Raw genomic sequence first — 21,291 nt, 5'->3', positions numbered from 1 at the left:
AAAACAAAATTAAGAACACTAAGGGTATACTCACGGTTTCTGAACTGTGCTCTCTTTGTCAAGGTGTCTCTAAAAGATACTTTTGTATAGAGCATTTTTGTTATGCCATTGTAGTTCAAAAATAAAGCCCTCCCTCTCACCTTATCTTTCGCGACGCCTGGAAGCTACAAACTCCGCAAGCTCGCGAAGCCTTGGAAAAAAACAGTATAGGTTCTTCGCGCGGTCAATAGAAAGTGAAGGCAACATCCAAGAAAGTGTGCGTGCGCGCACTCCGTGTGTTATAGCAAATATACTGGACTCGTCAGTGGAAGGGTTTAGTTAAAAATATTGACAAACTGTATGAATTAAATATTTTTTATACAAACAAAAGAAAACGGTGGTACATAACCTTAGTGCCATTGTGACTTTTTATTTTATTTTACTTTTTTTTTTTTTTTTTTTTTTTTTTGATAATGAGAAGTAGACGTTTTCTGGAAAGGCGAAACGCATAGTAACTGTACTTTCTTACTACCTGCTTCAGGTAAATGTTTTTCGATGCTTGTTTGTTAACTTAATTTACTTAAACCTGTGAAAAATGAAATGGGAACCATAAACAAAGGTGCAACTTATGTAACCGGGACTACAGTGTGTATTGAAATATATAGTTTTATAAACATTTCTCAAGTTAAAATATTTGAATAAATAAATACAGAGAACCTGAGCAATGCCTACCCTAATGTCTAAAACCGTCTAACTCTTAATGCGTTGCGTCATGTCGTTATGAATTTTGCCTTCAGGTTTAGTCTTACTTTTCCTAAAATTACTGGTTTTCTTCCTGAAGTAAATGTACAAACAGTATTAAATAAGTAAGCTGCGTTATAGCAACATTAATTTTCATTAACTTTATGTGGCCTGCTATCTGAAGACTCTCTGTTTTGAACATACCTCTCAACTCCTAGCAAGAAATGGACAAAGCCCTAAATAATGAGAGGAGAAAGTCCAAAATAGGGACAGTTTTTAAATATTGGTCTTACAAGATTAGAAAATGGATAGAATAACAGTTTTTTCATTAACATGGATTTTCTGAAGGGTATGAAGTCTGAAACTCAAATGACTGTCATTTCCTGGCTTCAGTCCTCAGTGATTTCCCAGTAATGTGCCAGAAAACCAAAATTTTAAGAGGAATACATCAAATTTATGAGGCAAAAATCTGGACACTCGGTGAAAATCTGGGCAATTGAGGGGTATGGTTTTGATCAACAGTGTGTGTGTATGTGTGTGTCTGGAAAAGGCAATACGGTTGTAACAGAACATACATTTCTTCAAGATGAAACTCAGCAAATGCATCCTGTCCTAAATTAGTAGTACTCAGCATGTGAAGAACGCTGACTCCATGGACTCCAGCAACGCTCGCTGCCTACAACCAATATCCAAACCACTAGCGATGATGCAAATACTGTGTAAAAACACACCAACCACTTGTCTTGAATGGTTAAAAAAATCTTTATTTAATATTCCATGAGTTAAGCGTTTTCACTCACACAACTGTGAGCTTCATCAGAACAACTATGAAAGATTAAGCTAGTGGTTTGGATATTGTTTGTGGGCAGCGAGCGTTGCTGGAGTCAGGGGTGTCAGCGTTCTTCACTTCCCATTTTTTTTTTTTTGGTATTTTGTTGACGGAACGCTTTACTGGTTCAGGTGTACTCATCATGTAGAATGCCAGTTCTTTCTTTCATAAAATGTTTGATTAAGTTACATGGATGTATTAGTGTATTAAACGGAGCAGTACTAGGTATCCATATACTAAGCACATTTTCCTTTTTCTGTTCAAGCTGTAAGGAGTCTCATGCATTGGCTCTACCAGTGGTTTAGTTTATGGTAAATGTAACTGATACTGATATTAAAATGTATCTAGCCGACAAGTAGTAGAAGAATGTAAAAGTAGGCACTGAAACATATTGTTAAATAAAATGCAAACCATGCTGAAGTGGTATACATTTTGAAAGTGCCCCTAGAGTGGGAGGGAAGAATGTAACTCCTTTATCCTGCTATTTTATTGTACTAGTTTCTAGACTGCAACAAGCTGGAGAATAGTAAATGCTCGGTTTATGTGAAAAATAAGTTATTCCTTCTGCATAGATAAGTACTAGATAGTTGTCCTCATGGGCCATTTTAAGCCTAACCAATTTCCCTTTCAAAGATGAGAATCAAACCCTGCACCTTATAATTAATGTGGTAAACACCTTAACCATTATACTAGCATAGTATGCGCTCAGAGTGAGTGCAGTTATTTCTTGAGGTTATATTAGGCATGGGGGCATGCAACACAATGTACAGAAATTCTGTGCTATAAAATGTTTATGGTACATCATATAGGGAGGATTTTTAAATTAATAGGTAACCCATTAAAACATGATGTGCTATTCTTGATAGGTCGACACTCCCTTAAACAAAGTTTAACAAGGTCTCAGAAATTCACATCTGTGAAATAATTCTTACTAGCTTTAGTTTGTTTTTTCTTTTTCTTTCTTTCTTTCTTTCTTTCTTTTCTTTCTTCCTCTTTCTTTCTCTTGTTTATGTGCCTTCTCTAGTTATCAGTCCTTAATAGGCTTCCTATTTCAATATACAGTATATTCTCCAAATTCCTGAATACAAAAGTAATGTTATTACTGTTGTTAACTTTACTTTTCTTGCCCTTAACTATAGATCTGTTTATGAAGTAACCATTAGTTAGACATCTCATTTGGTTAATTCATTGGCTGTGAACCAGCTATACAATTTTAAGGCCACATAAGTTGCCCACATAGCTATTTTCTTATGAGCATACTTTTATGTATGGAAAACTAATAGAAAGCTATGTACTTATGAACACATTTATATGATTCATTCAATGGATAATAATAATAATAATATACTGTATAACTGCACATTACAGTGTACATCTTTTAAGACGTTTACATTTTCAATGTATTGGGGAATGTTGGCATTAGTGCCAGAGGGAGAAATCTGGATTCTGTTAGAATATAAAGATTTACAGTGGCAGCTCAATGTCAAACATTGCCCTGATTTAAATTGTTATATTAGTATAAAATATTCTTAAATTCCATTCTTTACATTGACTCAGTCTCACATTTTTAAATTGTTTAAAATTGTCGTATCAGTAGACATGATAATGCCATTAGTCGTGTGCTTTTAAATGTATTTAGTTGATAATTCTGATGAAGGCTTACAGTTTACAAAGATGAACGTGTTAAACCTCCAATAGTAAACCTCACTAAGCAGTTACCCATTACTGCAGTGTTTTGTTTGTTCATTTGTATTGCTACAGAGATATTAGTGTCATTGTTGTGTGTCAGATATCTGTTGGTACAGCTGACATCTGTGCAGTAGCAGGTGGGCCTACCTGTGGACGTCCTTCCATAGTCAGTCTATTTGGCATCACTTTTTCTGATGTCAGCTCACCCTGTATTGACTGAGCAGGAGCCTGTTTCATTGACATCTCTTCTGCATGTGCTTGCAGTCTTCCAGCAATCTTACCTTTCTACACAGAGTATAGGCTGTCTGTCTTAGTTTAACAGGGAGATGGAGCTGTCTCCACTAGTGTCTGCCTCAGAGTACTGGCTTCACTTCAACAGTAGCTCCTTCTATTCAAACTGTATACAGTCTCTCTGGTGATATATTCTGACAGAAGCAGGATGAGATGTAAGACCAAAACAAGGGTGTAGCTAGTAGCTAGGCTCCATCTTCTTCCCTTTGACATTCTCACTATCTCAGCTACTTCATCGTCCAGCTGAAGACTAATTTGTCCACTTGAATGACATATAGTTTTCTTCCACAGTATTTCATCTTGCCAGGAAACACTTGAAATATCTCTAAATGATGAAACATCTTGAGCATTCCAGAAGATAGTGATCACAAGGAAGGACTCTCTTACTAACCCTCATCATCAGTTCTGAACAATTCTAAAATTGGTGAGAATCTAAAATGTGTGCAGAATAAGGGGAATGGCCACTGGCTTAACTTCATCCCCCTCAAAGAAGACAGCAGAAAGCCTGAAAAAGAGTAGAGCATTCCCAGGTGGTTATATGCTTTGCAGATAATATTCTAAACAGTGTTAGCTATGTTTGGGAACTCTGTGATACCATGGGCCCTGTACTAAGAATTTGGTCTATATATTCCTTTCCCCTAAGATGCATTCTCTTTAGGCAGAAACTCCAGTGTCAAACATTACAGTGTCAGTGGTGGTTTTAAAGAGGAACCCCCTTGGTAAATGGCTATCCACTGAGACCAGTAACCACGGACTCTGAGTGCACTAGAAATGGGTGATTTGCTTCCCCTCCTCTATCTATAAGGTCTTTAAACTATCTTATTCAATTCTGTACTTTTAGTGAGACCTATTAGATGAAGTATAATATTCCATAGAAGACATACCTGGAAACAATCTAAAAATAAATTTCAGACTGTCCCAGCCTCTGCTGGTGGTATTCACAGTGGAATATGATACATTGGATGGATTTGTCAAGGCAACCATATACCAGCAATCCTTACTATGCTTATCCCATTCACAGAAGATATCAAAGCATCCATTACAGAGCAACTTTTTATGGCTTTTTTGGTAACTAGTACAAAAATGGATGAGGCTTTGAAATAACTGATGGAGAAAAAGGCAAATCCTAACTGCTGAAATTTCACACTAAACAATGTTCTTTGTCTGAGACTGACACAACTGTCCCTACTCTTTACTGAGGCTAGCAACCATTGTTCATAATTTGTCAAAGCACCTTACCTGCACACCAGGATGTTAACCTATGGACAACACTTATATGACAAGTTCAACACATTGAAAATCATTTTGCATCACCACCACCGTCATTGTTGTATTTAATAAAAACATAAAGATATCAGGTAGATTAAATGGCCGCAGCCATGTGTTTACTGCCAATTACTGCCAATGACCTTTACTGTTTGAAGCCAATTATTTTAAGATGTGTGCAAGGCAGAAATTAAAGAGAGGCCATTTCTTTACTTCATAGTAGTGCCCTAAACACTACATAGCAACAGACAGTACTGCTGATATCAGGCCTTTCCAATTACTCTTACCTACAGCATAACAAAGTTTACTTGTTTCTTTTTGGGCCACCTTACAATTTGCCAAGGAGCCATTGCTGGGCTGATTAGTTCCCTGGCAACAATCCCTTGGGGCTGTCTGACTTGTGGAAAGTCCAGTTAAAGATTCCTGAGGCCCTTCCCCAACTTATCTTGGCCTCCCCTACCTTTCCTACCTTGTGCATACATGACTGCAACAATCTAGCCTAACCTGTCTATCTCACCTGGAGGAGAAGGTGAAAGCATGAAAAACTCAGAAGACAAAACAGGAAATTTCTTCTCAACCCCTCGTCTGATCACCTTTACAGGTCACCGGGTGTCTTAAATACCTTTCAGCTGATCCTGTTCTGCCTGCCAAATTCTCCCTACTTTTACAAAGAGGTGGGTTGAGTGGGGAAAGCTGCCAAGGCAAAAATTGAAAAGACCAATTTGCTTCACTCCCAGACTTTTCAGTACTACCCAACAACAGCTCATCCCACCCTAACCCTGTTGACCTATCTTTTCCCTAATGTTCCTCCACCTTTTTCCTCCCCTTCTGAAATCTGAGTTCAAGCTGACTTACTTCAGACAAATGATGGCTTGCTGCAACCTAGGTAGCCAGTCGTTGTTGTCCGAGACTTGTACAACTCTCCCTACCCCTTACTAAAACTAGCAGCCAGTATTCATAATTTGTCAAAACACCTTACCTGTAACCATTGATGCACAGCAGGATGTTAACCCATGGACAACACTTTATTTGACCAGTTCAACACATTGCAAATCATTTTGCATCACCATCATCATCATTGTTATAGGTAACAGAAAACCACAAAGACATTGTGTGGATTAAATGGCCACAGGCATGTGTTTAGTGCCAGTTACTGCCAATGACCTTTACTGACTGAAGCCAATTATTCTGAGATGTGCACAAAGCAGGAATTTCAGGGAGGCCATTTCTTTACTTCATAGGAGTGCTGTAAATACTACACAGCAACAAATAACATTGTTAGTATCTGGCCCTTCTGATTAATCTTACCGACTGCATAACAATTTTTACTCAATTCCTCTGGGTCACCTTACAGTCTGTCGAGGAGCCATTGCCAGGCTGATCAATCCTCTGTCAACAATCCCTTGGAGCTCTCTGGCCTGTGGAAGGTCCAGTTAAAGAGTCCTGAGACCTACCCCAAACTTATCTTGGCCTCCCCTACCTTTCTTTCCTTCTACCTAGCACATCTCATATCAGTCTAAGTGTAGTCCCTTCCATGCTAAACCTACTTGTAATTCTGTAGTGAAAACCCGCATATCTGCCTCTGATAAATGAACCCCATCGCCGTCATACCTGTCTGGCCACTCAACCCAAATGCCAGGGTGATGAATGTACAGCCCACTAATGTTCCTTAATGACTTATCCATAGTATTATTGATTCTTTGTCTCATCCTCAATACTGCTTTAATGGACCTAGCCCCCTCCACCTTCTTCTCTTCATCACTTCTGACCAACAGATAATAGCCTGTGGCCAGCAGTCATGCATATAATTTACCTCCTGCACAGTCAACTAAATCTTTTACTGGAAGCTGGCATGGCAAATATCATTACCTCCTAAATGTAACACAATGGCTGTGGGAGATTTGCCCATTCTGGCGGCTTGCTGAAACACCACCCTAAGCTGATGCCATTCCATGCCTGATACCCCAACCAAGATCACCTCTCAAGAATCTTGATTCCATCTTCAGAAGGATGAGTTCAACCTGCCCTGGACCCAATGATGGAGCCTCCAGATAAATGAATGATCCACTATCTAAATGCATTTTTGATCCGAAGATGTGTGCACTGTAACACAAAAACAAGAATTATAGTTGTTCATACCTTACATATCCTTTATAAGCATCGGACTTCCTCCAGCCCAACCTCTTAATGTCAGCCTGTGATGCTCCATTGTGTGTGCATATGACACTGTTCATATCTAAAAATAATGTAATGTATATCTATCTGTGTGTAAGCCACACACCTTTACAGCTTCCTATATGACTTCCCTCACCTGATATAGTGTAAGAGGATCCCCTTGCTGATAACAAAATAATGGACCTTCTAACTCATCCCTATAATTGCGGTATTGCAATAGAAGTGTGGCCAACTTCCATTCCAAACTATTTGGGTTAACAACTCTTATCCACTGACCTATCCTTTCTTGGTCCATTTTAAATTTAGCTACATAAACCTAAGTGTCTTTCCCAGACACATGTACATGTGCCAAAGGTAATAAAGTCCATTGGCCTTTCTACTTGCTCATTTGAACAGTGTCTGACCATTTAAATGCCCCACAAAAAGCCGGCATAAATGCAGCACTAACACTACTTAATATGAAGAAGAGCAAACTGCTAAAATGGCAAACCATAGTTTATGTAAAATTGCTGGTTGTATGGGGTATCTCTTGTCTTGAATCTTAGATGTTTGCCTCCCCAGCTGTTAAACACTGACTGGACTTGTAATGAATAAGTGAAATCCCTTAACCCTAGATCTGATGGAATCAATTCAGGGCTGATGATGCACTTCTTGCCATCGCCAGACTCCAACTTCTTTCCCTCATTATGAAAATATAAGCCCTAATTTGGTGTGGTGAAATTGGCCATTCCAGTTACCAGCCTTTAGATAATCTTAGCTGCAAATACTAATGTATACATTTATTATACCTTACCCTTGTTCTTCCACTGAGGGCATAACACATTAGTCACCATTCTCATCTGCCTGTAATGCCCACAAGTGATCTGGCATTCAGTCTGGGGTAGGTTTTGCATTTCTAGCCAGCAACCTGAAGCAAGGTCACTGTAAATGGGAAAGGGAAACTGCCACCAAGTTATTAATGCCCGGTATGTGTTGTGCCTTAACTGTGACATTTAGTGTTAAGCACTTAAAAGTGAAATGCTCCATCATTCTGCCTAACACTCCTTTACTGTCTAGTTGATTGTTCACTATATGTACTACTCTGCTGTTATCAGAATGAAGCCAATCCACCCTAAACTTCATCTGTTCTCCCCATATTTCCAAAACCACTGCCACTGGAAAAAATTCCATTTCTGTCATTAAAATACTTACCCTGCCCTTAGTTTGACTTGGCCATGCCACACTGAACCACTGCCATTGACAGTAACCCCCAACACCTAATCGTATCCCCATGTGGTATCTGTAAGCACTTCAAGTGGAGGGTGAGTGTCCCTTTGCTGGCATATTGCTACCCCACTGTAATCTGTAAGAAAATTCAACCATACCCCTATATCCTTTTTTATTCCTTGTGAAACCCTAATCCAGTGGTGCAGCTTTGTGCAACCTGACCATTTTGCAGCAAGCCACCTCATAAATGAACGCCCAACTGATATTACCCTGCATGCAAAGTTCATCAACCCTACTAGCGGTTGCAGTTGCTTGAGCATCATTTTATCCTGACCTAACACCTGACTTAATGTTAAACGTAACTTTTATAATTTATCTGTAGGAGTCTACACTGGCCATTCAAGCTCTCAGTCTCTGTGCCCAAAAATGATAATGTATGCTATCCCATCTGTTTTGTCCATCATCAGTGCACACCTAGCTCTTTGCATACTTGATTAAAGGTGTCTAAAGCTTGTTGGCATTCTCCCATATCTTTCCTCCCCACAAATAAAAAAAAATCATCCAAGTAATGAACAATGTTGTCTTCCCCTAACTTGTGTGCCATCAACCAGTATAAAAAGGTACTAAACTTTTCAAATTTAGCACAAGCAATCAAACAACTTATTGGCATGCATTTATCCATGTAATACTGGCCTTCAAAATCTGAGTCTAACCACCCCTGGTCTTTAGGAGCAATGGACAAAAGTCTAAAAATAGGCTGTATATCTGCTTTTGTCATAATGAACCCTCTCCCCTTTTCTTGCACCTTCCTAACTGCTTTGTCAAATGAAGCATAATGCAACAAAGTTTCTTCACCATTTATGTAATCATTCACAGATTCCCCCTCAGGATATGATAGGTGATGAATGAGACTGAATTCACCTGGTTTCATTTTTGGGAGTACACCCATAGGTGAAACATTGAATGCTCTTCTGAGTGGGTAGGGAAATAAGCCTGCCAATCTGCCTGCTTCTAATTTATTATCTGGATGTTCTCTTGCAAATTTCAAGTTCTTAATAATACCCCCTTTTTTCTTAACTTTCACCGGTATCCTAAACCCAGTGGTAAACCCTTCCTCTAACAACCACTGCCTCTCTATCTGGACAAGCTTTGAGCCACTCACTTAAAATGTTCCCACTTACTGCAGTCAGAAGAGGGTCCTGTGTACCCTTTAAAAGGATGTGGCATGTAAGAGTTTTTGTTCCTGGGGCCTGAGAGATGAAAACATGCCTTGGCCAAGTGGTTTGTCTTTCTGCACGCCATGCATTAATGACAAAAGTTGCATTGTAACTGGTTCCAGCAGTGGCCAAAATTATATTGAAAACACCTCTCCAATTCTCTGTCTGCTTTAACAAACTGACTTTCCATTGACCCTATATATCTGGACACCCCATATCTATTATAACTATTCATAGTTTGGCTAATCGGAAACTCACAGTCTGTTGTTACTGATCCCCCACTACTGTCCAACCAACATAGCAAACCCAAATCCATCTACGACCATAGGCTTTCTGGGTATGTTTGCCACATCTTCCTGTAACTGTCATCATATTTAGCCACTTTTGACCTCCTTGAGCAAGATCCATAGTGGTCACGCTATTGAAATGGGTCCACATGTTTTTCACTTTCTTCAGGTACTTTTCCTCCAAAATCTCTGCAAAAATAGAATACCCAATCACCCAGTTTTCCTATGTCCTTCTTATGACCAGTTTTCTTTATTTTGCCTACTGGGTAGTCAGTCCTGCCATCCTTAGCCTTCTCCTTTTCATCCTTCTTTCTATTCAAAAGGAAAATATATCTATATAATCCTCACTTGCAAATTGTTGCTTAACTTCTTCTCTCAAGTGAAAATCAAGAGACAAGTCTAATGTAACCATAGCATAATATTTATCCTGTCCTGTATTACCTTTCTCTCCTTTCTCCAGTGCCTGTCCATTCTCACCCTGTGGTTCTAATTTGCTATCTTCCTCAGTTCCTTTGAGTCATGCTAATAAGTTCTGATCTGGTCTAAAATTTTTCATTTTGACTGTAACAACCTTTCTTTTATTTCTGCACCTACTGTTGCTTTAGCCAGTCCTAAATCATTTGATGACTGCTTATCCTTAGGCCCCCAACCTCTGCCTATTGAATCTTGTCTCAGTAAACTTGCCTGACTTACATAACCACATTCACTGGACTGGGACCTATATTTGGCTACCTCATCATCCTGAAAAATCCTTGGCTTTGTAACCATTGCAAAACATTTGATCATAATTTAACTCATGCTTACCTTCCTCCTTGTTCGCCATCTTGGCAATTCTTGTAATAATTCTTCTTATCCTTATGTTCTCATGCCTTTTTCTCCTTCCTGTCACTTTCATCCTCTTTCTTTTTGCTGTTTCCTTCTAAAATTTGAAATTCTGTGCTCAGTCTTGCTTGAGGGTCAAGGGGCAAATTATTCCCAGGTTGGGCATTAATCACTGAAGGAACCTACAACTGCCCTGATCCCATTGTCTGTCGGCATAAATCCTATCACTAATCTTTCCCTTTAGGCTTAACATAGCTTGCACTTTTGCTTGAATACGGTGTTCCATCTAATAGTGAAAAACAACACATAAGGAAAATCTCCATTAATTCACTAGTTTTTAATCCTGTAGTTAGTCTCCTCCCTTATTGTTCTCTCTGTTCTTTTTGATACTAGGCAACAACAACTCATCCCACCACAATCCTGCTGACCTATCCTGTCTCTACCTGTTCCTCCACCCCCTCCCCCTCCAAAACCTGAGTACGAGTTGACCTGCTTCGGACAAATGACAGCTTTATGCAATCTGGCTAGCCAACCATTCTTCTCAAAAATCTGGAATACTCAGTAGCTACTGAAATCTATGTCCCTAACAATTAGAACCGGTTTGGGTCAGCAGATGTCTTTGGCTGACTCTAACAGGGGAGGTCAAGGTCCTTGGTATTTTCAAGGAGTTCAGATTTAGTTTGGATAGTCAGCAGCAAACTTTGACTCTTATTCTGACCATCCCTGGAAGAACATTTTTGGATAGAGATGTTCACTCAATGTCCGGTAATGGTTGCATTGTATCAACAATGCACGGATAAAAGAAGAGACAGACAAAAGTCCTCATGTAAATTTATTTTTTGCCTGTCCTATTTCTCTGTCTTTGCCTTTGCCAGATATTTCTCATTATCAAAAAGCTACAAGAAGGAAGAACACACTGATGCACATTGAGAAAAGAGTCTTCTATGAGGTTCCATGTAATTAACAAGCACTCTGATATTATTTCAGATTTTTTTTACATTTGAAGAAGATATGGAACATTGGATGTGTTAGTATAGTTGAGAATTATAAACAGTTCCATTCAAAGAGTTCTTTCATATGCTCATCTCACAATATTGTCTTTCTACTTTCCAGAGGAAGTTGCATATGCTCTTTAGATCTTCAAGAATATTGCCTGTGCATAAAGGCCAGGAGGTCATCAATAAAATTCTTACACTTTTGAATAGCAGAAAGAGATTACAGTTCAGACCTCCACCCTTTAGCCTTCCTTCCACCCCCCAGTGTGTTTACAAGTATGTGTTAATAGTAATAGCCTTCGTTCATCTACAAAGAGACAAAATTGTGTCTTTGTTTGGGTCAGTGGCTCTTAATGAGCAGCAGTCAAGGCAATCTTGTCTGAGTGACTGAGAACTACACAAAACCCTGCCTAACTAGCTTTATTTTTCATAAGTTGTTCTCTAGATATTAGGACATGTTTGGTGTTTTTACCATTAGATAGAAATCTTGAACATTTTGTTTGAAACTCCTTTTCTAATTTTAGATGAGCCACCTTCAGCTAAATTATTTATCTGGACTCTGGGACACATGGAATTATTGACAGAGATGGCACCATGTGTGACATTTTTATCTTATGGTAGTTTAGTAGACCCTCAAGATGTGGTGGTTCCAGGACTCAGACAGCTTGGATGTCCCAGTCAAGATTTCCACCTCATAGAAGAGCCAACTACACTAATCAATGACACCAACAAATCAATTACAAGCCAAACCCTTTGTTGCTGCATTTCTCAAAATGGCACTTAATAATAGATGCCTCTTTCTTGGAATGGGAAGTGATGGCACTGTCAAGGGCATATGGCCTAAGCCCTTTGGTCCAGTCAGGAACATTAGATTCAAATAGATGTCCAAGAAGTGAGGACAGTCTGCAGGAGTGAATCTCTCAAGGATATATTTCTATTTAGTCAGACAACATATTTGTATTGTTGCATTTCAAAAAATACAGAGGTTTTCTTTTTCTGCAGAGATGTCATGAGAGTTTGAGAGTGGTCCTTCGTGACAGACATGTCCTTATGTGGGGGTTCAAAATCCAAGGGAAACCTTTTTCATGACAGACAGACAGAGTGGATGCATTTGTATGCTCTGCACATGGGCCTCTTTTGCCTTCAAAAGCAGAAGTGATGATTAGTAAGTGGAGTCACTAAATATGCAGCATTTTTCTTTCCTTTATGAACTGTAATTGTCATAGGTACATCTCCCTAATCCCCCCAGAAAAATGGCAAGGACAAATCAAACTGGCACAGACATTGCCCAAAGGGTTGCATAGCTTCTGCTAATGATGTTTCTTTTTAGAGCCAACAGATTAAATCCAGCAGGAGTCCTTGCTGCTCCTTACTGACCTAGGCAAGTTTGGTTTGCTGTGCTTCAGCAGTTTTTGTTAACTCTCCTTTTCTACTCTCTTATTATATATTATTGTTGCCTCACTAGACATTCTACTAGTCATCAAGTCTGAAGAATTTTATTTCAGGTGATTTCTGTTATTATGCCTCCCCATTGGTCTTCCTCTTACAGGATTTATAGAGATAAATGGAAATATTTTCTGTTTGAATTTCCACCAGGAACACAGATATTTTCTTTCTGACTTGCCTGGTGTTTCAGCATACTTTGGTGCTTATTGATGCGGACCTTAGCTATTCTCCCATCAAAGCTCATTTAGATGTGGTTTCTAATTTTCACACAGGCTAAGACTTTAAGCCCATCTTCAAGATCTGAGCAAACTTTTTTAGTAGTACTTTTCTTCTCTGAGCCCTGGTTAAAGCACAATTTCCCCTGGGATAGTTATTTTATTTTACAAATGCTAAATTTCCCTCTCTTTCATCCGGTGATTTCATATTACTTAAAAATATTTTGTGTTTCAGAAGACATAATTTCTAGTGACAGCTACTTTAGTCAGGTGAACTTCTAAATTATAAGCCTTACCTGTAACTCCACTATATATTTTCCTTCATAAAGAAATTGTTATATTATGTACCAATGCTTCTTTCATGCCCAGGTTAGCAAAATATATGGATTTAACCCAATTATTTTCTTTGCCAGTTTTATTGGTTCAACAACAAAGGATCGACAAAACAAAGCACCACCAACATGAACAAAACATACATTATGTATGCACCCACTGCTTTTTTTCCATTATGACTTTGCCCCTGCATATACCATTACTTAAGTATGCTAACGCCACAGTTGCAAAGCCATGGGTAAAGAAGAAACACCCTGAAAGTTCCATCAAAACATGTGCTTGAATGATAGTCTCGCAGTGTAACTAAACTAATAGCAAATGTGGTCAAGGAAAATGACATTGAGAAATGGGGTCAGTAAGTTAGCTCTCGGAAGAATAAATATCATCCACATGCAGAAAAACTATCTTTTTCTCACAGAACTTATGTTAATTCCAAAGACATGCATCTGGAGTATTTCTCCCTGGGCCTCCACTGAAAATGAGCTCTGTCCCAGTCGAACATTCCCAGTAAACAAATGTTAAATAAAAATAAAATAAACTAATATAAATAAATAATGATACCATCTTCTCTGTAGAAATGCTCTAGGGCAGTTCAGTTAATAGGTACTCAGGACAACATTTATAAGAAACCAACATTTTGATTCACTAAGAGGCATGACAGTTAAAAGATTATAAAGTGATACTTATCCAAATGACTTTCTGTTATGACAAATATGTGAAAGCTCTGCAAGAGTATCCAAAAGCACATTTTGCAAGGACTGTCTCTATACACACAGCTTTTTCAGTAATGTGCCTTTAGATGAAATTTATATGACTGCCACCTGGTAATACCAGGTACAACAGTTATTGTTGCTTATCCTAGGCTGGATCTGTGAGTATTATTCAAGCTGCAGGAAGCATTCCCCATATTGTCTCATTGTTTATCTTTTGCTTGTTCTGAAACTTGACTTTTCTACTAGGGCAGTGCATTATGAGAGTTGTTGCTGGGATTTATGAATAAACCCCAAAAAGGAACAAGATATATTCAGTGAGAATTACAACATTTGAAAACAAAAGGTAAAACAGCTCAGTATAAAAACATTTATTCAACACAGAATTTGATCTTTTGTACAGTACTCAGCTTCATCATACTGTTAAAACTTTAAGCTTTTCTTCTATGCGTCAGCCTAAACCCCCATGGTAGTAACATAATTGACAATCAGTTACTATTTCAAGTACTCATTTTAAGTGTGGATTTTAATATAATACTGTTATTAAGACCAGGAAAATTACTTTGTTCATATTTTAACATGTTTATTAAAACCAGGAAACACAGTAGCATCTAATATTGTTTCCATTTACATTCAGTATACTCAATGACCTTACATGTTCCCAGCTCAAGTGCTGTTAAGCACAGCAGTTTAATTTTAAATTTAAAATAATGATTTTAATGTTAACATGCCTGTATAAGGAAATACTGATATTAACCTCTACTTCCTCTGAATGTTATCCTTGTGATTTTTGAACTTGCAAACACTCTTGTCAACATAAAAACGTTGGGCTTGCTGGCATACCACACAACTTGCTAAATAAACTGTTTCAAGTCATACAGTTTGCATAATAATCAAAACATATTTTTCTCAGTTCTTCCTTGAATGAATTTATTAGTAACACTGATATAGCTGCAAAGCACGTAGTTATTACATTAGAATGCATTGTTTACCCTTTGCAACCAGAATATGCATGGATCATATTATACACATTTTGATGGATCATAAAAACAAACATGAAGCTATCATCAGTTAACGTCTTAATATTAGTACATGATCATATATATTTTGATATTAATTTCTTAAGCTTATTAATTTGCAAAGTATGTTGAATACACAACATTGCTTATACTGTGCTTACCAGTTAAAGTCAAGGTGTCCTCATGAAAAATATGTTTTAAATGAGCATCATTTCGATCATGTATTAAAATATTTATTAACTACTATAGTATTTATTTAGGGTACCTGTCATTTAATCAACCGTCCTAAATGTCGAGTATTGGAAGATCTCGAAAAGCAGAAATGTTGAAGCCGCACAAATTCGAATTCTTTCCCATGGAAAGAATTCGATTGGCTGTTTCCGTGGCTTCAACATTTTCTGTACTGTGGTGCGAAGGTTACGGATCGGGTTAAGGTAAGTGTGTGAGTGTGACAGACATTGGGGTTAGGGTGCGGGTAAGGTAAGTGTGCGAAAGTAACAGACGTTAGGGGTTAGGGCGCGGGTAAGGTAAGTGTGCGACTGTGATTGACTTTAGGGTTAGGGTGCGGGTAAGGTAAATGTGCAATAGTGACAGACTTTAGGGTTAGGGCAGGGGTAAGGTAAGTGTGCTATAGTGATGGACTTTAGGGTTAGGGCATGGGTAAGGTAAATGTGCGATAGTGACAGACTTTAGGGTTAGGGCTTGGGTTAAGGTTAGTGCATAGACAGTTGTGTATGTAAGGTGTAGTGTAGGTTTATTAGGTTTTTTGGTGTGCTTGTTTTATGTGCTGCTTTTAAACTAGACAGTGTAAAATTATGCTAAATACATATCAATTCATTTAACTACAATTTCATAACTTGTTTAACACTTTATATAAAACTAACTCATTGTTTCCTAAATATGCACTACAATAAATAAATAAATGCATAATAAATTTAAATACATATAAATACTTTCAAATGTTTGAATTTCATAAATATGACTCAAATTATTTCATAACTCTATATTTTATACTGTAAGTCCACTCTCTAAATTCATTCCCCTAGGGTATAATGTGTGGTACCCTAAAATCACTATGTGTTCTAACCTACTTAATGCTGTCTTAAAATTTCCTGCACAAAAGTGGGGTCTAGCCAACACACTAAATGAAAAACCCTTAATATTACCATTATGTACGTTAATGAAATGAGAGGCTACTGGGCTTTCCATATTTCCCTTCCTAATATCCCCTAAGTGCTCTAAAATGCGCACTTTAACCCTCCTGGTAGTCTGTCTGATATACCATAAAGATATATTACAATCACATCCCAAAATATATATCACCCCAGATGACAAACAGTCAAATTTCTCAAATGCTAAATACTTCTTACCATTTACACGTAGTGAGTATGCATTGTTTCACATAATAATGTTTAGCTGAATGTGTTTGAAGTATATTTGAAGCATTAATTGGACAATTATTTAATGTAATTATTTAATGAATTAATTGATGAGAATATAAAAAGAAGATGTGTTTACATGGTTAGTGTTCCACTGAAGGCGAATTGCCGAGGTACCAGAACAAATGTTTCATATGGATTAAAATATCTTTTTTTTCATCTCACCTCTGACTACCTCCTTATTGGTGTTTTTTTGAGCTGCTATATATATTCCCCTGGAGACAATATTCTTACTTTGGAACATATTGTCTCCTGGTTCTCACACAACATACCCAATGAAACCACAATACTAGGTGATGTGAACATCAATTGGCAATCCTTAGCCTCTAACTCCCCCAACTCTAGTATTGACTTACATGGCTTCTCACAACTTATCTCTACCTCTACCCACTGCAGCAAGCCAACCAACTCTAATTCTCTCATTGACTGGATCCTTGTTTGCAACCCAGACCTATACCACCCCTAAAACTCACTACCACCCAACATGGGTTCATCCTAACCACAGCACTACTACTGCACTTATCCCCTTTACACAAACTTTCTTTCAGGCCAGAGACAATAAAAAACTTGTCTCTTGTCTCTTTCTTGATATCTCTAAAGCATCTGACACTGTCTCTCACCCCAAACACCTTTCCAAACTCTCTGACCTCATTCTTTCTAGTCACTCCATTGCTTCTCTAGCTATCTCTCCAAAAGACAGCAGTCTGTAAAATGTCTCTCTTCATTCTCTCCCTTTATACCTATCAAGAAGGGTGTTCACCAGGGCTCAATTCTAGGTCCCCTGTTGTTTATTATCTTTACAAACTGCTTTCACACCTCCCGGTCTCACTCTTCTCTCATACAATATGCTGATGACTCCACAATCATTACTACATCTGGTAATCTCTCTGACATTCAAACCCTAACCCAAAACTCTTTCAACACTGTAGAAAACTGGCTTACTAAAAACAATTTATTGTCAATCCCAAGAAAACCAAACTTCTCCTATTCCTCCACAAATCTCTCACCAACCTTAAACCTACTTATACTAATACATCTCTTAACAGTACTATCATCAGTGTGGAAACACACACCAAGCTCCTTGGTGTCATCACTGAAGATCAACTAAAATTTGACCTACACATGCATTAGTGCATAAAGAAGACACAACAAAAACATGGTCTGTTATACAGAAATAAAATAATTCCTTACCATGGACTCCAGACTTTCTCCTTCCCATGCCTACCTTCTTCCCAACCTTTTTTTAATGGCTCACACATCTTAACTAATCTGCAGTTCTGTCTAAAATCTAAGCTTGAAATCACCTATAACAAAGTAGCTAGGTTCCCTGCTAACAAGCATTCTAACTCACACCACTGCCTTTATCTCCAATCCCTAAATTGGCTAGAATTCCCCTACCAGCTCCTACTTCCTGAACTTCTCATCATTCATTCCATCCTCAACAAGTCCTCCTCTTGCCCAGGCATCTCTTCTCTCATCACTCTATATACTCCTAGTCGAACCCTCAGGAGTTCTGACCAACTAAACTTAGAAATACACAAGCCCAAAAGATCTATAGGCCAAACTGTATATAGCTACTCTACTGCTGTATCTTGGAACAAACTACCCCACCCATCAGAATGATATCCAACTTTCATGAATTTAAAAAAAAGCTCTAAAAGATTACTTACTGAACTCCTGGAAATGTCACTTTAATAACCCAGCATTCTCTCCCTTCTCTCTCATTGTCCTGTCTAACAACTACTCAAGACTACTCCACTGGCTTGTATACTCTTTCTCAGTTTTGTCTCGCTGACCTTTTTCTACCCGTTCTTAAATCTATTCCACTTTTAAATCTACTTCAATCAACTATCTTGTACTGCATCATACTCTTTGTAATGAATTTTTGTTTCCTTGGATTTTTGCCTGCAAATGATAGCAAATTCTGTTATTAGATTAATGACTATTTTAAGTAGGTTAACTATTATGATAATTTGTATTTGCCATTTGTACTGTTTGTGTAGTTTTTCTCCTCAGGCCTCCACTGAAAAAGGACGCATGCTCAGATGGACATACCCGGTCAACAAATGTCAAATAAATAAAGAAAATCAGATCTGTGCATCAAACGAAATCTGTACACATATAAGTGTGTGTGTGTGTGTGTGTATATATATATATATATATATATATATATATACACACACACACATACACTATATATGTACATATGGATGCACTATTTTTCATTGTGTAGTAAAAAGACAGTACAGCTGATTGAAAATGAACTGATAGAAAATTGTCTTTTTCACTATGAGATTATGGTACAGTGGGGATTGGGGCATATGCCTTTTCCCTCCTGTAGTGTAATCTTGGAGTTGGTATATATAAAATATATATTTATGTTTAGTATGGGGGTGTGGAGTTGTTGGAGCTGCAAAAAACAAACAAAAAAAATCCCCCAAAAAACTGTTTTTAATATTTGCTTCGATCATTTGTGGATCATTGTTTTTTATTTTGACCATTTGCTTCCAATCATTTGTTAAAATGATGGGATGAGTAAGGCCAATCAATAAGCAAATGGTATAGGAATTTTGTGCACAAAAAGGGAAAGTGACTAGGCTTAAAATGGCCTGCAAGGGCATCTAGCCTAGTACTTATCTATAAACCTATATCTCTATATACATATGTACATTCACAAAACTATATGTATGTATGTATATATATATATATATATATATGTATATATATATATATATATATATATATATATATATATATATATATGTAAATATATATAACAAATTATCATAATAGTTCGTATCCTCCATATTCCTAGACCTATCCAAAGCCTTTGATATGGTGAACCATAGTCTACTCCTAGAAAAACTGGCCACTTTTAACATAAATTCTTCTACCTTACCCTGGTTAAGTAGCTACTTATCTAACCGACAACAAGCTGTTCTCTGGGAAAACCACCTGTCACCCCTACTCCCAGTAACCGTTGGTGTACCATAAGGGTCCATCCTTGGCCCATTATTATTTTCATTATTTACTAATGACATAGCATCATCCCTGCCCTCTGCCTCAATAGTTCAATACGCAGATGATACCACTATAATAAGTGCAGCCCACACCCTCGATAAACTCTAAATTATAACCCAACACAACTTTACCCTAGCTGAAGAATGGTTCACCAACATCAAACTACTGCTTAACCCAAAAAAAAAAACGAAACTTATTATTTTCAGTCTAAGTAGATCCCCCCCTATAAACAATAACTTTTCAATAATATCCAAAGAGAATACTAATATTACTCCTACACTACACACCAAGCTCTTAGGAGTACAAATTGACAATAAACTTAAATATGACATCCATATTTCTCAAACAATCAATAAAGTCAATAAAAAGATTGGACTCCTTTGTAGAAACCACAACTACATGACCAGACACAAAAAAGCCACCATAGATATAACTCATCTGTTATCTATACTTCTTTATGCTTCCCCAATCTTTACAAACATTCACCAAGCAGAACTTCCCAAAATTGAATCATGCTACAAGAAAATTGCCAAATTTGCTAATGAAGCCACTCATAGGTCCCATCACTGCCAATCCCTTAGACAACTCAGCTGGCTTGAGTTACCTCAAATCCTCCTACTCAACCAACTTACCACTGTCCATAAGCTCTACTACCTTCCTTTGAAAACCCCAGCCTTGCAACAATTAATTCAACCCTATACACCCTCCAGAAACCTAAGATCAACACAACGAAACCACATAACTGTCACCAAGCACAAAAATGAAGCTGGCAAATCACTCTATGCCTGCTGCATTGCAAAAACCTGGAACCTCCTACCCGATCACCTAACCTCAACATCCTCACCTTACCTCTTCAGAAAAAAACATCAAATCCCATTTTATACCAACCTGGCTATGTTCATGTCTTCCCCCAGGCTAGACCAAATCAACTCACTGCTATTAATACTCTCACAAATAATCACCATTGTTCTCAACCTCTAATAGCTTAGTGACACAAAGCTAGAAATTAAAGTATTCTCTACTGTCTTACCCTTTTGCTCAAATTTTAGCAGATACTCTAATAAAACTCATATCAAACTATTGTTTTTATCTGCATTCAACTAACATACTGTACTTTGAGTTTGAATATCTTGTACCTTGTGAATATTACTGATGTAATGTAACTAATTGTGTAGCTGTCTGCATGAATACTGCTTTTGTATCATGCTAATGTTAACTAATGTTTTGTATACATGGTAATGTTAACTAATGTAATGTAATATTTGTGGAGCTTTTCTCCCCGGGCCTCCGCTGAAAACGGACCTGTGTCCCGTCGGACTTTCCCGGTAAACAAATGTAAAATAAATAATAAAATGAATAAAATGTAAAATAAAATGGCACACACCCTCACATACACATATATACTTATTATATAGTGTATCAGTAATATGGACATAAAAGGATATACTGCCTGAGAAAATGTTGATGCTTGTGTGTCAAGCAGTACCACTGTATGTGGCATCAGTACTAATTGTAATAGGGAGGGTTAAGTTGGACATTTGAAGCATCACCCCCCGCACACACACTACAGTACAATCTTCATCACCAAAGTGAGAGAAGTTTATTTTTCTT

The 21,291-nt window shown here is 37.7% G+C and overlaps 1 protein-coding gene across 1 annotated transcript in view; it reads left to right on the top strand.

The window, feature by feature from the left end:
- Positions 1-287: 287 nt before the first annotated feature.
- SPATA22 (spermatogenesis associated 22) overlaps positions 288-21,291 on the top strand; it is a 1,591,573-nt gene continuing 1,570,569 nt past the window's right edge. Inside the window, exon 1 of the mRNA XM_044054327.1 lies at positions 288-520. The gene's annotated coding sequence lies outside the window, so the exon portion shown is untranslated. The remainder of the gene's footprint in view (positions 521-21,291) is intronic.

This window comes from Protopterus annectens, chromosome 13.part0, assembly GCF_019279795.1.
Source record: "Protopterus annectens isolate FY-2018-M chromosome 13.part0, PAN1.0, whole genome shotgun sequence".
In the NCBI taxonomy this organism is placed as follows: domain Eukaryota; kingdom Metazoa; phylum Chordata; order Ceratodontiformes; family Protopteridae; genus Protopterus; species Protopterus annectens.
Note: the sequence above shows the minus strand (reverse complement) of the source record. Positions and strands in the feature narration are given on the sequence as shown.